At 33.1% G+C, this 23,264-nt stretch overlaps 1 pseudogene; it reads right to left on the bottom strand.

Annotated features, from left to right (window-relative positions):
* Positions 1-76: 76 nt before the first annotated feature.
* Positions 77-23,243, bottom strand: LOC149154053 (serine/threonine-protein kinase AtPK2/AtPK19-like; annotated as a pseudogene).
* Positions 23,244-23,264: the final 21 nt, after the last annotated feature.

The raw sequence follows: 23,264 nt of genomic DNA on the forward strand, positions 1-23,264 counted from the left end.
GCAAGTCTGGCCCAACACTGACCTTCATGGTTGCATTGTGCAATTCTTGAAGGCAGTGTTCTCTTATCCCCAAAAACTATGCAATGCAGTTCGCTGACTGAAATTGCACATTGCGCAGTCTCAGTCCCCAACATGCCGGGTTAGACTGTGCGTTACAATTTCCAAGAGTCAGTCAGCCTCTTGACAGCCGAGACTGTGCCTTAGGTAGTTTGGGTAGTCAGTCTCCCGACCTCCCAGCGGAAATTGCGCAACCTTCACGATCAATCACACAGCTATGTTGCAAGTTAGTCCTCAAGTTTGTTTTGGTTTTCGACTTAAAAATTTCTTACCATGGCTATTTCTATGTCTGTAGGCATCACATGTGTTTGTCTAACTCTCATCAACACAAGTACAGTGGCCTTGAGGAGAGTAGAGTCAAAGGACAGCATTGAGAGCACAACGAAGTTTGCAGCCAAGCAAGTGTCTATGAGCTTGCCTAACTTATGAAGACATCAAGTTATTCATAGACAAGGACATCAACATGGTATGGCAGCAGTATCACAAAGAGCAGCACCATCATCAATAGTAGAAGACATCACACTCGCACACAACAAATGGAAGAGGAAGGTTTTTGATAGCATAGAGGCAGAGAAAAGATGGAAGTTCAAAGAAGATCCACTCATGACGAAAGTTTCTTTGGAGATTGAGGCTATGACATGACGACATGACATGAATATTGCGTGAAGTAAGAGATCACAATAGAGAAGGAGTTACATGTGTTGAAGCAGCAACTTAAGGAAGAACAAGAGCTACATACCAGAGAATGAGTTGCAGTAGTAACAGGTACAACAGGGGGTGCAACATGAACAGATGGATGAAACTGCACCCGCACAAGTTATATATCCATCCCAGAAGTTGGCACAAAGCAAACAAGGTGAGCATTGTTATTGATCGCATGCAAGGAAATTTAGCAGTATGAATGTCATTGTGCGCACGCATGCGATCCCACCCATTTGTCACACTCACTGAGGTGAAGACAAGAAGCAAGTCCAACTAGAGTTGAACATGTATTTTGACAAGTTGATGTGCAAAACTGCCATCACATGCCTGAAAATCATCGCAGACACTATGGATCAAAATGTTTCCGGTCAGATCGCACCCAGGATGACCATGCGCATGTTATTAGATGAGTTGGACTGAGGATCCATATAAGTGTACCTGGATGCAACAAAGGCAAGAGTTTGATTCAGCAAGATGTCATTGTTGAGCACACGGACAACATCATGGACGACCAAGCTTGGCATCAGTTCGTCATCATCGACCATCATGAGGATGTTGAAGAGTTGGTATCACCACAACAGTCTGAGTGTTAGTGATATCTTGCATGGCTTGCTCAAGCCAATTTGTTTCAAATGGGTACATGTGCAGATTGTATGTAGCGTGTTGTTAAGTCGATGTTCAAGTGCCAACAGTTGAATGTCACAGCCATAGAGTAGTCGAAAAGTCATGAGGATAGATGAACAGTCACAAAGGGGAACGTCAAGGGTCACCCCACCCTTTGCTATAAATAGTCCCTCACAACTCATTGTAGAGGATTTTGGTCAGCCAAGCTTCCAATAGGAGTATCTTAGACAAATCTTGGATAATATTATAACGAGCCTTGGCTTCTCCACTGTGTAAAGCTAGTATATCTCTTTGAAGGAGCATGCAATAGTCACTGTAATGTTCCGCTATCGGAACTAGTGGTTGGTCATGGTTGTATTGTATGACTGGAACTTTCACTTCTTAATATAACAGAGCCAACACATTTCATGCATATGTCATATTTTATTTCAGCTATTTTGTTTACCCTAAATGATATATATATATGTTTTCTTATCCATGCATGTGTAGCTATTTTCTATATATGTATGTATTAATCTTATTGAAATGTGTTGTTGGTTTAACCATCACTTTGGATTGCTAGCTTACTTGCCTTCCAGCTTGTGATGCATAGTTGCTCATGTGTTCCCTTCTTAACTTCGTGCTTTCACAGGTTTCCAAAGGGCACACTCACCTCATCCTCCATGTATTAGAACTGTTCATGCACCTTCCTTGACTTGCTACATATGTGACACCCTTGCTACCAATAGGGACATCTTACTTGCCTCTACGCGCAACCACGGTCAAGGTGATACTACATGACCCACTGTCGGGACTCCTACACCGAACGGTCTGAGGTCTAGTTGGGACTTCTTACTAGGGAGATCCCTTGACATGTTGGAGGGTCCAGCATCGTCAACACCTAGTTGAAGTGATTGCAGGTTTAGTGATTGATCTATGTGAGGGATCCATGATCAAGTCTAATGCAAGCAAGAAGAGAGTTTCATTTATGCCTTATATTGATTATGAAAATCCTTGGGGAATTTTTTATGGAGACAACTAGGGGAATCCTTATGTATGTTGTGTTGGAATCATTCTTCATCTTAATTTATCTCACTACTTCCAAATTCATATGTGTTGGGCAATGGTACAAACAAAATAGGTGACTAGGTTATTATATCTTTCTCATGGTGCCTCTCTCTGCGGTATTCAGTAGCTTCAAGTGTTTAGTGTTCCAAGGTGGTAATATATTGGGAAAATGGAAAGAATAGACTAGAATCCAACAATCTTCATCATATGCTCATTCTAACTTTCCAATACATTCAATCCATGGAAACTCATTCTTTCCTTCATGCTTTTAAAGAAATCAACCATACTATTGACACGTTGTCCAAGGAATCCTTGGAATGTGAGGCGGGTTTGATTTTGTACATGAATATGTGGAGGGTCAAGAGGTCAAAACAATAGCCCTTTTCTTTTAAATGTTATTATGAAATCTATATAAATCCTATTTTTAGTTGAAGGTATGGATCTCAAGATTGTTTTTTCATAACCATGACTTTTTGTTAAAGGCAAGGTGTCATCTACCTCCCTCTTATGTTGAATATCGAACAGGAAGGTATGTTGGGAAGGGTGATGACTCTAACGCTGACTCAGATGCATCTCCATAATAGGTATTACCACTTGTTGGACAGTAGATCCAAAACTTCCTCACTGCCACTATCTTGCCTAGAATCCCTTCCATCGCAAGTAGCATTCCTTCCATATTGATAGCCAACAATCATGTTATTGAAAGTGTAACAACATAACTTCAAATGGCGAAAAGCTAAAATTGTACCTTTCCCAATCCATCTTTCTTTAAGTTGTTCTCTCCTGTCATATTTTTCAATGTTAGTTGGTAACTACATTCATGGCAAGGGAAAAGACTGAGAAACATGGTTATGATACATAAAACAACAAGGCCAAGATACTCGAAAAGATGGAACATTTTATGTCAAAAATGTAACAATGTCATGATGCTGGGAACTGAACCACTTTATAAAATCTGAGAAAATTTACCAAGAGAACTCAACAAACAATATTTATATGCTAAAAGAAGAAATACCCTAAAGTGAAACATTTCACAAAATTTAAAAAACATTAACAATATATAAATGAAAGGTTATCATTTCTACAATCAATAGATTCCTTTTCAAAGTCATTAACTTACTCTAAAATGACAATTGTCATGAAATAAACTTGTTACCAAGAAAACTTGAAATAAGTGCCATTTAGGAGAAATAAGAATCTTACATCCATTAAAATTGTCAAACTTGCAATGTGAACATTTGCATTACATAGACATTTATTTGGCAGATGTTTAATCCACTTCTTTAAAACTCAGAGCACTCCTCGGTCTAATAATTCTTGTTGTAATTGCCTCCTGCAACAACCATGCCAATAATGAAAGAAAAACTAAATCACAATTGAAAATAACAATTCAAATAGTACAACATTATATTATATATAAAATTATAGCATATTTTACTTGGAAGGAACCTTTGTAAGATCATTTATCATTTTAGCCATATTCCTAACCTAGACAAAGAACTTGAAGACTATGGAATTGTGATCCAATCTGCATGTGTCTTCCTCCTTCCTCTTGGTGTAGACATCCTACTTTTACGAATGAAATATTACATGCTTCATTATATATTCAACCAAAGCAAGAGGTAAACCACAAAATTACATGACTAACATTACAATCAGACATCATAAAAATGGGAAAAAATCAATTCAAAAGAACTAGGCACCAAACTTGAGAACCAACAGATCCCGTACACGAGTTGTCTCAATCAACATTTCCCTATTTTTATATACCCCAAAATAGATTCACATGCATTCGATTTCTATAGCAACATAATTCATTTTCAATTATTGGAGAACAAGTAGGCATCATTTTGCGTTTGCCTTCTTGGATATCTCAAAACAGAGTCAACAAAAAAGGAGAAGGGAGGGAGAAATTTGTAATCACTAGGAATCATGGACAGTAAGATCACACTAGCCAATGTCAACTACTCTAATTCCATGCACAACAATAACAGTGATACCATATTTGGAGAAGGAATGATGATAAATGTACGCCTTTCACCAATGAATGGGCTTCACTCCTAAAAAATGGTGGAAATTTAACTTTATCCTAGATGGTTTTATCTTGTTCCTTATGGTGGTTAACAGTGAAAGGATGATGAAAAATACGCAAACGCTAATTCGGAGGTGTGAATTAACTGACCGATGCATTTCCTCCTAAATTTCCTCGTATGTACAACTATTTACTTGTCCAGTGAGCATCTAATACCGTATAATTCTAACACTCCACCAATCAACAACTTTATCATTTCCTCTAGCTTGAATAATTTCAGTTTCCATGTATTTTGGAGTCCCACACATACTACTGGATCTACCTGGCTCATTTACTTCCTTTACTAGCCCAAAATTAGTAAACTTATCCTAAAATGTTGCCCAATGTGGACTAGAAATTGTGATCGTTTGAAATTGGAATAAGATTATCCCACAAGAATATTCCATTACGTTTAAATAACAAGGATATAACAAGAAAAAGGCATAGGAATTTGATTTACATTTACTGTAACTATTTTCCCCACTACCATACATGAGAGAAGGAATAGAAGTCCTATTGTGATAATTTAGTCAAGAAGCATGCACTTACATGGCCTTCAGAGTTTATAATAATGTTCTCTAGTTTAATATCCTGGTGCACGATCGCATTTTGATGCAAAAATGATTTCCACAATGTAAACTTGAGCTAAATCCTCACTAGAAAACACAACATTTACATATTAGTGAAATGTTTAATAAACATCAAGCGCATTTAGAGAAATAAATATCGACGACTGCAAAGCATGGAAATACATGGTAGACATATTATAAGATACCTAAAGAGCCTTTTTCATTGAAGTTGAAAGACATGCCCACAATTTATAAAATCAATACGAGATAAAGTTTATATTTAGTCTGAATACATAAAACAAATAGTGTAATAAAAAATGGTGATTTTTTGCAACATAATCATATTCCAGTAGAGGTTTTGTTTGATTATTAAAATCACATATGCGCATAAGACACACAATATATGGAAGAGAACAATGAATGTAAGTCATTAATAACATGATGCAACAAGAGCATATTAGGCAGCCCGAGGTTAGAGTACTGGAATTTACACAAATAATAATCTTGTGAATGTTATATAATCGATCACCTTGAAACCACAAATACACGCTTTAACCTGTGACCCCAAAGCTAGAGTTTCTAACTAAACAATCCCAACCTACAAGAATGGGTTTCAACCTGGATGAAACCCAATCAGGCATATATCCTACAACTTAATATGTAGTCTGGCATAGAAGGTAGAAAAATTGAACCCACATAATCAGATAATTCATACCTAATGCTGAGATATCCACTGTCAATGCTAGAAACTCAATATGCACACTTTGGACTTGCATTTAATATAATCAATCACCTTGAAACTACAAATACACGCTTTATCTTATGACCCCAAAGCTAGAATTTCTAACTAAACAATCCCAACCTATAACAATGGGTTTCAACCTGGATGAACCCCAATCAGGCATAAATCCTTCAACTTAATATGCAGTCTGGCATACAAGATAGAAAAACCTAACCCAAATAATCACAGAATTCATACCTAATGCTAACATATCCACTGTCAACAAAAACAACTCAATATCCACACTTTGGACCTAAATCAAGCACAAATGGATAAAGTGAAACTGATACAATCCCAAGCTTGAATTGACTCCAATTTTTTTGCAGTATTTCAGAATTGAGAATTTGAGATGGTGCAAATGCTCTATTATGTTACGTTGGATTGGATCAGCGGATGGTGTGCAAATTTTTGTGTAAAATTGGTGGTATAATAGTGTTTGGTTTTTGGTTGATCTGCAGTATTCATGAGGTATATATTGATGTTTTTCAGGGCACAAAATGCATTTTTGGATTGAATATGGTGTGTTGGAACTCATCACTAGCTTTTATGTCAACAATATGGGTATTGAATTTCTGGTGTTGAAAGTGGATATCTCAGCATTCCATAATGAATGTGACGAACGCATTATATACTATGTCATTTATAAACCCTATGATAGTTAGGTCACCTAACCACCTACCTCATCTTCCAATAGTTGTAATTAATTATTGCATGGTCATTAATTAAGATAGTCTTCTATCTTTATGGCATCCCACTAATTCAAAACACATATGTTTGGAAATACGCCTGTCACTGAACTAGAATTATACCTTGAAAGAGAGTAATTATGTAAGAATCTTAAATTTGTCCACTTCTAATCGTATTCATTCAACTTGAACAAATAGATAAGGAGAAACATTACTCAAATTTTATGAAAACGAGGATATGGCATAGTTACAAGCATATAATTTTAACAAGATGTAGGTCCTAAATTAGATATATCAGATTGACATGTAATCTCAACATATAGAATTGGGGAAAAGGCTATGAAATGGACATACTGAAACATATGCTACAGTTTACTAGTAGTGGCCTTATGACATTATAAAGAAGAAAGGGCTCTTAGTGTACATATAATAAAGAAGGGAAAGTAGATTTTGCCTCTTGCAAGGACTATATATCTAGTGTGGTACCCATTGGTGTGGTTACAAAATGCATTATAGTGGTACAAATATTTTTAGTATATAATTTTTTTTCTTCTATGTGTATTCTATTCAAAGAAGACTTTGTTTATTTTGTAGATTCCCTTTCTGGAAACTCAAATACAATGAATGTTTCACAAGAAATTTGAGAATATAGCAATTTCTCACTGGTATTTGAGATGATATTAATGAGAATATAGAACAGATATAATTGAGAATAACATAGATATGTTTGATTTGCAAAATGTAGTTCTAAATTGCAAACTCCATAAGGGATCAAAACTATTGGGTCATACATGTGGAAGGGACACATTCTACAGATGTACGATGGAAGATGAGGGTACCAAAAGATAACTAAGATGAAACTTTACGAACCAAAATTGAATTTACAATTTAAATTGTACGGAAAAAATAACCATAACCAAGATTCAGAGAAGGGAAATGGAACCTGGAAGGAGTATCTATGCTAAACAATAAAGGGATGCTCAATCCTTGTCATAATATCCCTTTCAAATTTTATATATTGATCATTATTCTTTTCCACAATTCTATCTTTCCTCATAATATTCATAGAATAAATATCTAATGTTCCATTTCTTTTAACCTGGAACACCTTACCAAATGCACCTTGTCCAACCACCTTAAGCAACTCAAAATTGACAACTCCAATATTTTGAGTAACCTTGAGCTGAAAGGACTTAGGGTCTTTTGAGTTTCCCGATGAGAAAAGAAAAACCTTGTTTCCAGATCCTTTCTCAATACTCTCAAGTCTTTCCAATATATATCCTTTCTCATCTTGATAATTTTTATTCAAAAAAAGTTTTCTTAGCTACCCTCCAAGATTAAGTTCAGGATATGGGTTAGATAACAAGTGAGACTGCCTATTTATGGTTTGAGGATTATTAACAGAAATAATTCCACCAAATTTCTCTGTTGAATCCACAACAGGACCAAATATCTGAAAGTTCAATATCCTCATATCCTAGTTCTCCATTGGATTCTTGAGAATCCAATGGAAGTCCTAGAATGAAAGACTTTCACTTGTGACCTCTAATAGAACTAGGCATCCGTGTAGAAACCATTGCTATAGATACACCACAAAAGGTAGCACTTTGAGAACAGAATTGAGAAAATGGGAACTATCATACACCAATGAAAAATCATGAATTCATGTGAAAAGGGAGGTCAATATCTAAAAATAGAGCATGCCCATGTTTCCCCTATTACAAGAAATACCGTATGCAATAGTGTACCTTGAACTCATATGGTACACTTCGACTCAAACCTGCATCACAACAAACCCAAGTAGTTTAGCTTTCAAATAATATACTACAAAATAACCACAGAAAGAGAATCATATGTTATATTTGAAATACAGGGAAGTCGTGAGCAACAAATATTTAATTGAAAACTCAGATTCAAAAACAGAGAAAGAACAAGGTTCGAAAACTTCAATCTAATCGTGAAATAAAAATCATGGAAAAAGAATATAAATAAACCTCCTTAAATTGCAATTGATTATGTATAGAGAGAATATTTAACAATACAAAACATCTTTTGAACAATCCTAAACAATCCTACAAGTAAGCTGCTTGCAAAAGAGAAAAATTCTCACAAGTGTTTCAGGTGAAAGCACCCTAGGGCTTTGGGTTAGAACCCCAACAGAGCAGAAGCAAACTACAACAAGAAATACTCAAACAACTCAGGCAAGATGCTTATATTATCAAACTACGTAAGAGTGACCGTGCTCGGATTTCCTTCGTTCGATTAGGTCCTGCAAGGTTCAGACCCTCTGCAACTCCTGATGTTCTTCAAACCTAAAAATAGCATAAAATAATTATGAGGCAGTGAGAATATGATAATTTTCCACTCGAGAACCCTTTTTGGGATGTTGTAATTTCTCAGATAAAAATACATGAAGAGGCCACCATTGATTTTGATTTCTTACAACTTATATGTAATATAGAATCATGTGGGATTAGAAGCTTAGGATAATCCATAAGGATGATAACTTAGATCCACTATTTCTTGGGAATTTCTAAATAAACAATCTAAAAATAGGATTTCCATGTAAGCCCTATGTTAAAATTAAAAGGGATAGTAAATCAAATCCATATTTCTAGGATATTTCTCCCTAACCAATCTAAAAAGGGGATTTTCATATAGACCTTCTGATGTTGAAATTTTAAGAAAACTCAACGAGTGATCAGATGAAAACCAATTTCCATGTTTTCTTACCAATTAGGCTACCATGTATGTTGCTCAAGCCCTTACCCATTAATATAATTTATCCACTAGTTTGGGGCTGATAAATTGAATTATACTACAAATCACTATCCATTTTTTCAATGTCCTCCATAAGTGACTAAGAAACTTAGTATAGCGGTCATTTTTTATTGTCTTGTACAACTTCTTTGAAAAATAAATCAATGAAATTTATTGAATTATTCATTTTATTACATCGAATGGAGTGGACCATTTGGAAGAACAATGCACAACCAAACTGGAATCATTACATCTTTGAGTATGAGCTAGCCTTTACACCAAATCCACACATATGTCAATATGAGGTCCTTCTCATGGAAGTATAATTCATGCAAACTAGTGTTTTGTTTTCATCCCTTTAACAAGATAGCAAGCTATGCAAATAGAAACAAATTTATTTACAAATTTTCTCAATTGTGACTAAAGAACTTTTCACTTACTAAGCTTTTTCCCCTCTATGGAGACCTCCAAGCCACTTCAGTGAATTTCTCTATTCAGCTCCCACCTTCTATATCTAGTGGGTACGCAAAGTTGGAGTCTTTTAAAAAAATCCATCAACAAATAAATATTCATCTATGTTTAATTTATCTATATTAACGACATTATTGAGTGCAGTGGATTGCTAATGCAGGATAAATGTTACTAAAATACAAGTAAATTATATATTTTTCCTTGATTTCTTCAAATCCAACAATATCATTGTTCATCATCACAATTACATGGAGTCCCCTAGTCAAATGCATCTGCCACTACATTTCATTTTCTAATTGTATGTTGCAGAACTAATGTATAACTCTACTAGCATTGTGCCCACTTAGCATGCTTACAAGACTGTATATTAAGAGCATGTACTTCAAAGCATTATCATCCATCAATAGTATGTACACACCAAACAAAAAATAACGCCGCAACTTTTTAATTCCTAAACAATAACATTAATTCCTTATAACTATTGTACCCTTTTGGCACCATTATGCTTTCACTGAAAAAGGAGAATGGTTTACCTTATGGGATCCTAGGGTTAAAGCATTACACTCCACTGTTAAAAGTATCTCAACATCCTAAAAAGTAAAATTGTTTTTTTCAGCCACCTCTTAGAAATTTTCAAAGCTTACATCAGCTCATTTTAGTCCAAGTAAATACCTTCGATGGAATTTTTCCCTCTTGTCAAAACTATCAATGGAGTGAATATGCGACTAATATTTTAGATAAAAACATGCTAGCCCATGAAAACTCTTCAAATCCAATATGATTTCAAGAGTGGTTAATTTAAGGTTGGATTTAACTTTTTCAAGGTCAATGCCCACTTCATCTACAAAAATTACTAGTATTGTCTCTAAAAAAAAGTCGCACCAAGATCTACAAATAATGCATCTGTTTAAGTGTCTCAAACACCATTTTTAATTGTTTTAGAATTTCTCTCATATTTTTACTAAAATTCAAAATATCTTTATAAAATAAAAATAAAAAATAACTCGTTTTCCAATACATTTATGGATCTCATACACAGTTCACATGAACACCCTTACAACATCATATATTAAAAATGGCATTACCAACTACTCATACATAATTTCCTTGTTTTTGAACCTTATTTTCCAGTTATCTTTTCCCATGTTTGGATTTGATGGTAACCACTAGTTAGATCAATCTTAGAAATGACCTAAGCACCTACCAATCAATCTAGAATATTATCAATTATGGGGCAATGGATATATGTACTTCACGTGATCTTGTTAAGGGATTTGAGAATCCACACATAATCTCCACTTTTCTCCCGTGATGGCTAATATAAGCACAAGGGTGCACAAGGACTCGTGCTCTCTCTGATCAACCCTTGCTCAAAATTCAAGTGTTTTCTCTCTTATATTGTTTTTTCTAGACAACTCATCTTGTAGGCACCTTGGTTGGAAAGTCTTTCTACTAGGATTGTTGTGTGATATCTCTAAAGAGAGGTAAACCTATTGGTAGATAATTTTGATGGAGTGAAGTACATATAATCATTCAACATCTTTTTAACTTCTTGTAAGATCCTTTAATTTCTTGGCACATTCTCATCTAATGAGCATAGTAGAAAGAAAACTTTTCTAGCTTCTTTTAAGAACTTAGTCTAGCATTTTGTACTCAGAAAAATGAATGTTTTTTTTAATTTACCTTCCTCTTTCAAATCTTTCAACATATGTTTCTTTCCACCCTAATTCACTCCATCAATAATTCCTTTACCACTATGGATGACATCCTTATCCTACTTCAATGACTTGTCCAAGGATAATCAACGTGCATCCATGGGTACTACATCAAAGTATCTTTTGCTTCATATGGTCAAATATTAAATGAAAGAATACTTGATTTGTGAATAATCACATTATGTTCACACTTGAAAATGAAATTTTGCATGGATTGGATCTATAACTTTAAGAATTGTAACTTTCAAATTATATGTACCTATTAAGTGTTCTAAAGAACCACTATCAATAATGACTTTGCATACCTTGTCTTTACATTTTTATCTAGTTCTAAAAACCTCACTCCATCTCCAATCCTCTTACGTTGTCTCCTTACATAGAAATACCTATGTTAGCATAAAGTTATCACCTATTTCAGCTTCAACTTCCTTCTATTTGTGGCTCCTCTTAGGCCATAATTACTCTATTTACAAATCTAGGGTTTTTAGTGTAGTCTTGGGTTTTGCGAGATTTTTTGCAAGTATAACACAATATTGGTCTCCAGTAGCCAAAAATCATCTTCCTCTAATGTAAATGTTCACTTCATTGTCCTCCTCAAGGCCTCACACTTGATAGAATTTGAACAATTTTCATTTCCAACAATTGGAGTATTCCCACCCCTTTTTCTCATCAAGTTACATTTACCCAGTTTAACTTCTATTTGGCTCCTATGTCACACTGATATGCCTTACCGACATAATGCAGTTTTGAAAAAGCTAATTCATCCTAATGTTGAAAATTTAGTCCATCATGATAACTGGCAGTTAAATCGTCCAAATCTTCTTGAATACCCACCTCATTTTTATTATCATAAATTACTGTATGTACTCCCAGAAAAACTTATCAATTTTCCTCAAATTATGGAAATTTTTAGCCATATTTTTATGCTATTGTGAGGGAAGAAACTTTATCTCGAGATATTTTAATATCTTAGACCACAATTTGATTTTCCTTGATTAGTTGCCTTCTCTTCGATTGTTGTACATTATCCCACCAAAATATAGCACATGATTTTATTTTTTCCATAAAAAACTTTACTCTCCTCAAATTATATTCATTAATATATTCCAAGTCATGGTACCTCTATAACTCTTGTACCCTCTCCACAAAGAGATACAGATTCAATTCTCTTTTAAACATTGAAACCTTAGCCCTGACCACTAACCCTTGCTTAGAATATCCTTAATAAGTGCTCCATGGGATCAATTATATGTTTTTCTAACCCTAGGAGACAATTACCCTAATGTTCTCTCATTAAATACCTCAAAACAAAATTTATTTAACAACAAAAACTATATTTTTTTATCATTGTATCAATCCCATAGTAGCTGAAAAATGAGTGGAAGAAATAAATGAATACACAAGAATTTCTCCTTCTAATCAGATTTTCATTCCTTTTATCAAAGATTCCAAGGTGGACTTTGTAGCTTGTTTTTCCCCAGCATTTGTACAGTCAATAAAATCACCTCAAACAAAAATTTAGAGAGTGTAAAAAAGGGTACAGCTACAATAGTACAACTTGTTTTGTTTTTCTTTCTTGGAAAGAAAATCACTCTCTCTTGTCCCAATACTGAAGTACACTCCAACTATCCACAAAATCTAGTTGTGCCCTACAAATTTAAAGGTGTATGACCTATGCATGGAAAGTACCACTCTAGCAGTGGACAATGCGTTGTACAACCTATTGTACTTATTGGTCACTTTAGAAATCTTCTCTTCTTCTCCTTCAATGAACTCTACCATTTTTAGGCCCTCCTAAACTCTACTCATATGAGATTGGTTGCTCCTATATTTTCCTCTTTATGCTTTGAAATAAATAACTGGTCTCCATAATCCTGAAAACCACCTAACTCAACCTTGACATGTGTAGCTAAATATTAAATCATAATGTAAATCACTAATGTTTTAGAACTCTTAAAACATTAAATTTATATTCTGAAGACTAAGTTGACTTCACAACATTAGGTTTCCACTTCTCTTTTATTTTTCAAGGTAAATTACAGAATGGAATCAATTTCCACATTTTCTAAGTGATCACTTCACAGATAATGAGAGAAAATGAAATAATAGGATATGTAAAACTAAGACACAATTAGAATTTTTCCACAAAGTCCTTCTCTTGAACTGCCCATCAAGTGCCATGCAGATTCTCATGTTCTATGTTGTGGTTCCCACTATGTCATCTTGTCTAGTGCATCATTTCTTAAAATGTCTAAAACCACTCACTCCACACTCATATTGAAGCTTATTCAGGAAATTCCTATTTGAGCTACATTTCTCGACATCAATTACCCTGACTTGAGCTCCATGGTTCTCTTGTCTCTCTTCAAAATCACCATGCTACAGTATAACATCCAGTGCTTCTAACTACGTAATAAATTCATCACCAATATTTCTCTCATGTTGTGATTCTTTTTCCTCTCCTTTCTCAACTAGATTAATAGGGATTTAGTAACGTATTTTCATACTACATACTCTAGAGTGCAAGACCCCAGGTTTAGTTGGTAATAGAATTAATTCATTTTGGATGGAAATAGATTCATCCCGCTCAAGAAGTATGGAAGATAATTCCACATAAAATTTTGACAAGGAAAATTCTTCTCTTTCAAGAGAGCTACGTTTTGAAATTGTGAGAAATGTTGTGAGCCACTGAATGACTTAGGTAATTATGCACTCTATTAACCTAGGTCAGCGCTAGATAACTAATAGAATAAAAACACATGAAGAGTAAAAATATGGAGAAAGTAAGAAGGCTATTTAATTGAATAGTCACTGAACAATAGAATTTCATTTTTTGTCATCAAAAGAGGATAGTGTATGACTCAGTTAGAGTGATCCATCTCAAATGGAACTAGGCATTAACATTAACAACTCCTTATTCATGAGAAGAAAAAGAGAAGCTCGTGCATAAAAAAATTCAATGTTGTAATAATAATTTGATATCTTGGACTACTACAACATTGGGTGTTGTGAAAACTGAGTTCCTGACTTGACCTCTGTGACCAAAACAATTTCAAATACTTGAAAGGTGATTTGAATATATGATTTTCGCAAAATCTTTCCCTCATGGATGTGGTACAACAAGGTTAAATTTTTTATTTATTGTTATATAATTTTTTTATCAAAAGTTAACAAGATTCATTGGTGAGAAACTTCAACGGAGAAATATAGGAAAAAGAATCTCTACACTTTCTGAGGTATCATACACCAAGAATAAGTTGGCCTTAATAATGTTTGACCTCCGCGATGAGCCACCATCAAAAAATATGCTTCAAGTGTAGTTGCACTAGATTATAGAAGCATTTAGTATTAGGTGACTTTAATTGTTAAACACAATGCATAAACTTAGTTTCTACTTCAACATATTTTGGATTCTACAAAAGGAATACTCAAGCATATAGTTGGAAAACTAGTGGCAGGCCTCATTTGAGATTAGAAAATGCAATGTGTAACTTCAATAATGAAACATCATCTAAAAATGTGATTGAAATTTAGTGGAAAAAATAAGCTCAATAATAATTTATTGTTTACCCTAATTAAACAAATATCTTGTAAACATTTAGTTCCTACATCATCTTCTCCAAGGGTCAAAGGCATACTGAAGCCCATGGGTTTCAAACAAAGGGCTAGTTCTGCTATGGATTTGAAAACATGGCTAACTATATAATGCAAATCTTAACCATTTTATTTTCTCATCTTGGAGATGGGATCATGAAACTCGCTTATAATAAGTTGAATTACTTCCTATAGTATTAATAAAATCATAATTTTATTATTTCTAGTGTGCATATACCTCCACCTTAAGAACTACTCCAACAAAAGAACAATCCAAGGTGCAACAAAGAAAAGCATGAAAAATCAACTATTTCTATTGACTTAGACTTCACTGGAAAATGTCATAGTAACTATGTTGTTCTCATAATCAGGGGAAATATGAAATACATGAAGTCCCTATAGAGTCTACACAAATCTCAAATTCATGAATACAGAATTAACTCCTTGGAAAGAAAATTGAAGACTACAACAAGGATGAAAAGAATACATAAATGAATAGGTTAACAATGAATACCTTTTTCAATGTGAATAATGCAATAACATATCTTATGTTTGATACAAACTGGCCACAAACCTTCAATTTTGAAGTGTGACTATCCTCTTCATTATGATGCAAATGATGAAGAATGAAATAACGTAGAGCATTGTCTAGAGTGTATCATGCAATATTTTATTAATGCTAAAATACTAGAAGAATTACAAGACCTTGTCGATGAAAATGCAATAGATGGGATTTAGGATTTAAAATAAGCATTATGATGGCTAATTCATTTTCCAAATTTGGGAATGTTTCTGAGGTTCGATGTATCTATCATGATATGAAAGCTAGAGGTTATCTTCCCAATATGCCACTTTACAAAAACATTATTGCTTTTCTTTCTAAAACAGGGATGGTTAGAGATAATGAATCGATTCTCAAGGAGATGAAAACAACTAGTTTTTAAGATTGATGTTTTCAAGCTTGATGTAAGCATCTACAACTCCATATCAATTTTGTATAGGGACAAAGGAAATTCAAATAAAGTGATTAAACTATGTCAAGGCATTCAAGTAGTTGGAGTTTCTCCTGATAATAATATTTATAAACTTTTACTCACTATGTACAATAGGCACCTTAGGACTCAATAAGTTGTTACCATTTTGAGAGAAATCAAAAGGTTTGGTTATGAGACCACATTAAATTCATATAAAGAATTAATTTCTACATGTGGTAAACTACAACTATGGGAAAAGATTGGAAATTTCTTCATAGATATGGAAATGATTTCTTACAAATTAGGCATATTAGCGTAGAATATTATGATGAAGGCATACCGACATGCAGATGAATATAAAAAGGAAGAAACTATTTTAGTTGATATGAAAAAAATAAATTATTCATTAAGCCTACTCTTGCAAAAACACTAAGAATTCATACAGGAAGGGAAAATATCCCAAGAGGGAAAAAAATATATATATAGGGATTTACAAGGTGTTATTTTAAATTTGGGAACCACAAAGTACAATTGCTTGATTGATGCATATCTTAAAACTAGTGCTTATGCCATGTGAATCAAGAAGTTGATAAATATGAAGGAAGATTGATTTGAAACTAACTATAGGACATCGACATGTGTTATTGAATGAGATTTTCTGGGTTTCAAGAATGGTATAAACCTAGGGATCTTGTTTATTTTTTTATCTTCATGGGAATCAAAGGCGTGGAAGAGATCATTAATTAAGCTATTATATTTTCTCAATAGAAGAATGATTTCACTAAAGGAAGTGAATATAAGGGTACGATTGGTGGCAATCCTGATGGTGTCCTTGGGGGTGCTCCAATTCAACTTGGGAAACATAGAGCCTCCTAGGGTTGGAATTGATTTGTTCACTTCCTTCTCCAATTATGGAAATGATGGCCGAGATTGAGCCTCTTCGTCTTTGTCTTTTTCCTCCTAGTGATGGTAATGTTCTTCCTGGAGATATGGGCATGTTATTCAAACTCTAGTTGGCAAAACATCTTCGTCACCATCGTCGCTAGAGGAGGTTTTGGGGAGGAATAATCCTTTGTCATCTAATAGAATGGTTTTGATGGAAACCCTATGGAAACACCATTATTGTATCTAACATCAAATTATGTCTTTCTCCTTCATTCCTATTCCTTCTTACTTTTGACTTCCTGGCAAGGAGAGTACGAGTCAGAGTAAGAAGCCTACCATAAGGCACATATGTAACACACTATGAAAAAACATTTTAAATTGGCTCATTGAGCTGTAATTAACAGTGTAATAGCAATAGGAAAATGAATCAATAATAAAAAAAATTACTTTATAATTTGAACTATGGAAGGTTACATTTTTATTATCCACTTTTTCATGTGTGTTTTTTTTAAATCTATACATTTCATAGATATATAGATATAGTGTTATGTTTATGTTATCATATAAATAATATATCTAGTGTGACGCTTATGGTATTATACAAATCATATATATATATATATATATATATATATATATATATATTGTAATGTTTATGGTATTTTGATGGATAATTTATTTAGTCAAATGTTAAATATCTGAAGAAAAATTAATGTTTGTTAGATATTCAACCAACATTAAATTGTTATTGGATATTTGACTAAATTATCATTAGATATCTAATGATGCGGAATTTAGGAAAACAAAGTATAAAAAACGCAAGTAAAATCCAATAGTACAATTGAAATGTCGAGGTACAATGTTAGATTTCCCACCCATATATAGTTGAAAATATCCATCGGTGTTAGATTTTTTGGTGTTAGATATATATCCATGGCTTGAAATTCAATCACCCATATACATAAATATTCAGGCTTAAGTTCAATGATGTTGTGATGCCTATGTGTCACTAGCTACAACTCCACATACAGCTCTATGGGTTGAACTTTTGCCAATAATGTGGGTGCATGTGGATGCATTTCTGAATGTCCCAGTTTGGCATTTTGGTTACGGGCTCATGTAAACAAGTTTCTGGTCTTGAGTTCTTATTTAATTTGAAAAATCACATAAATGCTAATGGGACCATGGTTCACTGGTAGTATAGATGGAGTATTAATGCAAAGGTGTAATTTACATCATCTGACATATACTAAATCTGCTTCACATGTATGATGTGATATTCTAATATGTACAAAATCTAATGTTCGAGAAAATAAAAATCCCGAAAGGTTTACAAAAAATTTCATGAGAGTCTAGCACCATTATGTTCGTAATGTACGTTCAAACTAGATAAACAACTTGATATCCAAGTTAAAAACTAGTATCCTAGGTTCAATGGATATGACCCTGATAATAAAAAATGTAGATATGAATGAAAATTTAAGTCTTCAACTAAATGAAATGTGTCCTCTACTAATTAGGCAACACTTCTTCTTGAAAAATTTATAATGCATTTGACCCACCTATAAGGCCACTCCCATTTTGGATAATATGTCTGCCTTTGAATTTAATTATTTGTGAATTTGATCAAAGGATATAGCTTTAAATATTCTAATTAGCTCCATAACTCTAATCATCCATTGATCCAATAACGAAGTGTTAAAGAAGTATAAACTTTAAAGAAATCTATAATAACCTTTGAGCTCACTATCACTTTGAAGTTTAGATTGTTGAAGTAACACAATCAAAATGACTAATAGAAATGACTCGTTCCTATTATTGTAGTGCTTGTTAGGTAGTCACATTTGTGTTCTTAAACTACATTAATCATTCACATTAGTCATGTTTAATTGTACTACTTATTAGCTAGTTTTGTATTTTAACTTGGGACTAAGTTAGTCATTTTTAGTTGGGTCACTTAGGATTGTTCATTCTTGGTATTATTTCACTTAGAAAATCTATGGTGACTAACTTTTTTTGTCGCCTAGTAACTAGTTTTTCATTTTCTACTAGTGATATTTATAACATAACATATTCTAACATGTACATTATTCTAACATAACATATTCTAAAACATAATTATTTAACATAGCATAACATAATATATATACATACGATTTAACGCATAACTATATATATAATTTTATTTTTCAGCAATGCATTATTGATAGATAAATTAAATCCATCTTAAAAAGTGCATTTGGTCTAGTAAATAAAAGCATTTAGACTCTCTTCTAATTTGTACCATATTGTTTCATTACATAGTGTGTTGTACAAGAAACATTGTCTTCATGTGCTAGCACCTACTACATGTAATGTGTCAAAGTAAAAAATTAAGAACGTAAAGTCTATTGCAGTGCTTGGTTGGCATGAAATTTTATTAGTTTTTTAAGTATGCTTATTTCATTTTGTTACACATATATTTACATATAGTTTCACTATGAATACAATGCATTATTTAGAAACAAGAAATGTGTGAGGGTATATTCGATCACATCTTTCGATTGTGTTTACATGGAACTTAATGTACTTTGGTTTAGAAATTATAAAAAAATGGACTGTAAAGTTTAGGACTTCAGGCTAGATTATTCTTCTTGAGTTTAGAAATGTTTTTTTTTTGTCAACATTTTTCTTGGATAGTTAATATGTATTATATTTATTATGTGTAATAGGTTGAGGAATCCCATATACTTACCACAACTACATGCCATCATAGTGTGAGAGGGTTTGTTATGTGTGGCCAGGCTCATGATAGATCACATAGCCCACCAAGGGTTCGTGTTCCCCTAGCAAATCATGCCAACAGTGTCGTTCAAAGTGTCATAGGAATTTTGTTTCTCTCTATTAATGACCAAGATTTTACATCAAGTGGAGCATCCTCATGCATTTGGGGTACACTTCCTCCATTTTTAAATCCCCTTTAAACTTTATGTGTTTATCTATTGAAATTGTCTTTAATTTTTAAATTTTCTTCAACTTATGTGGTTGAAGTTAATGTATATGTTATTGTCCTTATAGTTTATTAATCATATACATGTTAAATTATTTTTATGATTTACAAGTCGTCAACAGGTTGAAGCTAGGGATTAGAGTGCAACATCGATCCCTCCGTGGGATGATGCAATAGATCTTATCACATTAGATGATATTATGACCTATCATACATGTACCACAACATAGATAAAGAATATACCTGCCAATTGATTGACTCACCTTCCATTGTATTTGATGATGGATAACAGGACTAGGTTCATCGAGACATACGGGAGTTTAGGCTTGCATAGCCACATATTATAGTTCATACATAAGGTCAGGAGGCATGAAGTTAGATGCCCAGATTCTTGGGAGGTGGTGAAATATGCCACTAAGGACATTGATATTCATGGAGAGTTTTTCAACATCCCTCTTGATCACCCTGTTAGACATAAAGGTCCAATCCCATTAAAATATTTTAGTAATGTTCATGCAACGCCTTTCTTGTATGATAGATTCATTGGAGCTTGGGGCAACTTCCCTGACCATGGCTAGGTCACAGTTTATTTTGCTAAGCATTTATATGTAGAGTTTGTGTTACATATGAGGCTGGATTACATTGATACGAGGTCTCATTTTTATGGCACTGTAATGGAATGTATCTATGGATTTGTATTAATCTTCATTATGGATGGTCATTAATTTTCGAAGTTTAGATGGATATTTTAAAATTATTTCACTAATTTAATAATTTTTCTATATACCATAACTTTTACACTAAAATATATGTTCAATTTCGATTTCCATTTTCATTGACTAAGAAAATAAGTAAAACCTTAAAAGTTATGATGCATGTCACTTTCATACTTAAAATGAACTAAACTATATCTTGTAGCAATTTAATATTGAACACAAAAATAATTCAAATCATGCTTCATATTGGATTCTAGAAAGTGCCTTTTAGTTCAATCAACATGTATGTTATTAAAATTCAATTCAAAAAATAAATTATTTGAATTACAAATTCATTTGTATATGCATATGTATATGTATATGTATGTATGTATATGTATATATATATATATGTATATAGTATATATATATATATATATATATATATATATATATATATATATATATATATATATATATATATAGATATAGATAGATAGATATATGAAATTTTTTGTGACCCGCCCAGATACCACAATACATGGACAATTTTTTCAAGTATTTAAATCAATTTCTTATCTCAAGATTCAATTAAAAAACACAAAATATGATTGAAATAAGTTTGATTCAATTTTGATATTAAGATATGTCATGTAAACAACAAATAGGTTTTATTTAGCATTATTTATTTTGATATTATCTACAAGAGCTTAGTCAGAACATAATATAAGTCAATTGTATTAAAATTCAATATGTAGGTCAAACAACAATATATGGAAACATTTCTATAATTTTTATATAATGTTTTCAACTTTCCCAAATTTACAAGTAGTTATCGAAGTATTTCAGTCAATTCCTTATGATGGAAATTTAAGTTTTATTCAATTTTTAAAAATTCAAATATGATTGAAATAAGTTATATATTCAGTTTTAAATGATGCGGAGATGTAAAAGTTACAAATGCAAGTTTTATTCTATTTTATTTTGCTTGAGGTTATCTACAAAAGCTTAGTCATAATGCACATCGTCAATAATTTTTTTGTGCGTACAATGAAATCAATGCACAATGTTAAACTAATTACCTTGAGATTAATGTACACCATATATCTAGTTACATCATCTATCAAAAATTAACATCTTTAGTGAAATCAAAGAATTTAATGCAAGAAATCAAATAGGATGAGAAATAAACATCTACGCTAAAATCAATCCATTTAATTCAAATAATCAAATAGGATTAGAAATCAACATATACATTGAAATCAATGCATCTAATGCTGCCAACAATCAAATAGGATTAGTCTTAATTCAGAAATTACAAAAATTTTACTGTAACCCATCATTGGAAATGCTGTATAAAACACGCTTCGAAATAGAGAAGGAACAATGTAATCACATGAGAAGACTACACATAAATAAAGCTTTCACAATACATGAAATTAAGGATTCATACTCATATATTCAAATTACAAAGGAAATCTGAGAGTACAAATCTTAAAATAATTTCGCCCGACACTTTGAAGTGAAAGTATGGGTAATTGTCTAAACAAAGGTGCAAATTCCCTCTTAAAATATTTACATACACGAAGTAGATAAAAGAAAAAAACTTAACCCCATAACAAATAAGGGTTTCATCCCATATGTCTGTGCTCAAGCTGAAACGAACCACAAGAAACAATCAACGATCCTAGCAGAGAAGACAATACACCGAGCAATAAAGAAGGCGTCATTGTACCCATTAAGTGTGAAAATATCCATTGACAAGTAGAGACAATGTGAAATAATCGACCTGGCGTGAGTGAGAGTAGTGAACCAGTGATCGAAAATATTCAAACCCAATTTCAAACCCTCTAGAGAAAAACCCTTCAGTATGAAGGAATTGGAGGTACTTGCAGAAGAGGAATAGAGGGATTTGTGTCAACCATATAGGGGAAAAATAAAAAAATATGTATGTAGAATATGCGAAACAAAACCCTTCAAAAAAAATTGTTTACCAGATGAAGGAAGGCCTGTCACCACGAGCCAACATTTTAGTGGAATGTGTAGCATGAAAAAAAGTGGATTCTTTCATATAAAATAAGTCTATAATGTTGGAGGAACACTAAAAGAAAACTCTTATCAAAACTGAGAAGAATACACATACCTAAATTAGAGCAATGGTACCGCACTGAGACAATGCCATGGAGCGTGCCCAGAAGGGTTTCCCTCTTCGTGCAAAAAGACAATTAGGGGTATATTCATCAAATTTACAAAAGGTAAGAGATTGTACAAGTAACCCTCAATAAACTTAATAAATTATTGAGGGGAACTTTATAAGTCAAACCAAGAAAAACAAAATGAACAACTTACCGAGTTCATACTGGAAGGAAAACTTAAGCCAATCCTGGTTGAAATCATGAAATAAGATTGAATACCCAATGTGTCCCTATCTGGACATGGGCAAGGCAAAAAAAAAAACAGTGAGCCTTTTAAACCAAGAATAGACTAGGGCACTTAAATGAGTTTGAAAACAATTCTCGATGGAAATATTACCTTCTTCAATGGGCAGTGGAGGCGTCGAAGCTCTAGAAAGCTCCATAACAGCTTCATAGAAAATCCCAGCTGTAACAGTTTCCTTCCTCATCAAAACACTATTACAGGAGCT

Source organism: Pinus tabuliformis, chromosome 9, assembly GCF_031772625.1.
Source record: "Pinus tabuliformis cultivar Carrire ecotype Pingquan chromosome 9, CPIR1, whole genome shotgun sequence".
Taxonomy (NCBI): Eukaryota; Viridiplantae; Streptophyta; class Pinopsida; order Pinales; family Pinaceae; genus Pinus; species Pinus tabuliformis.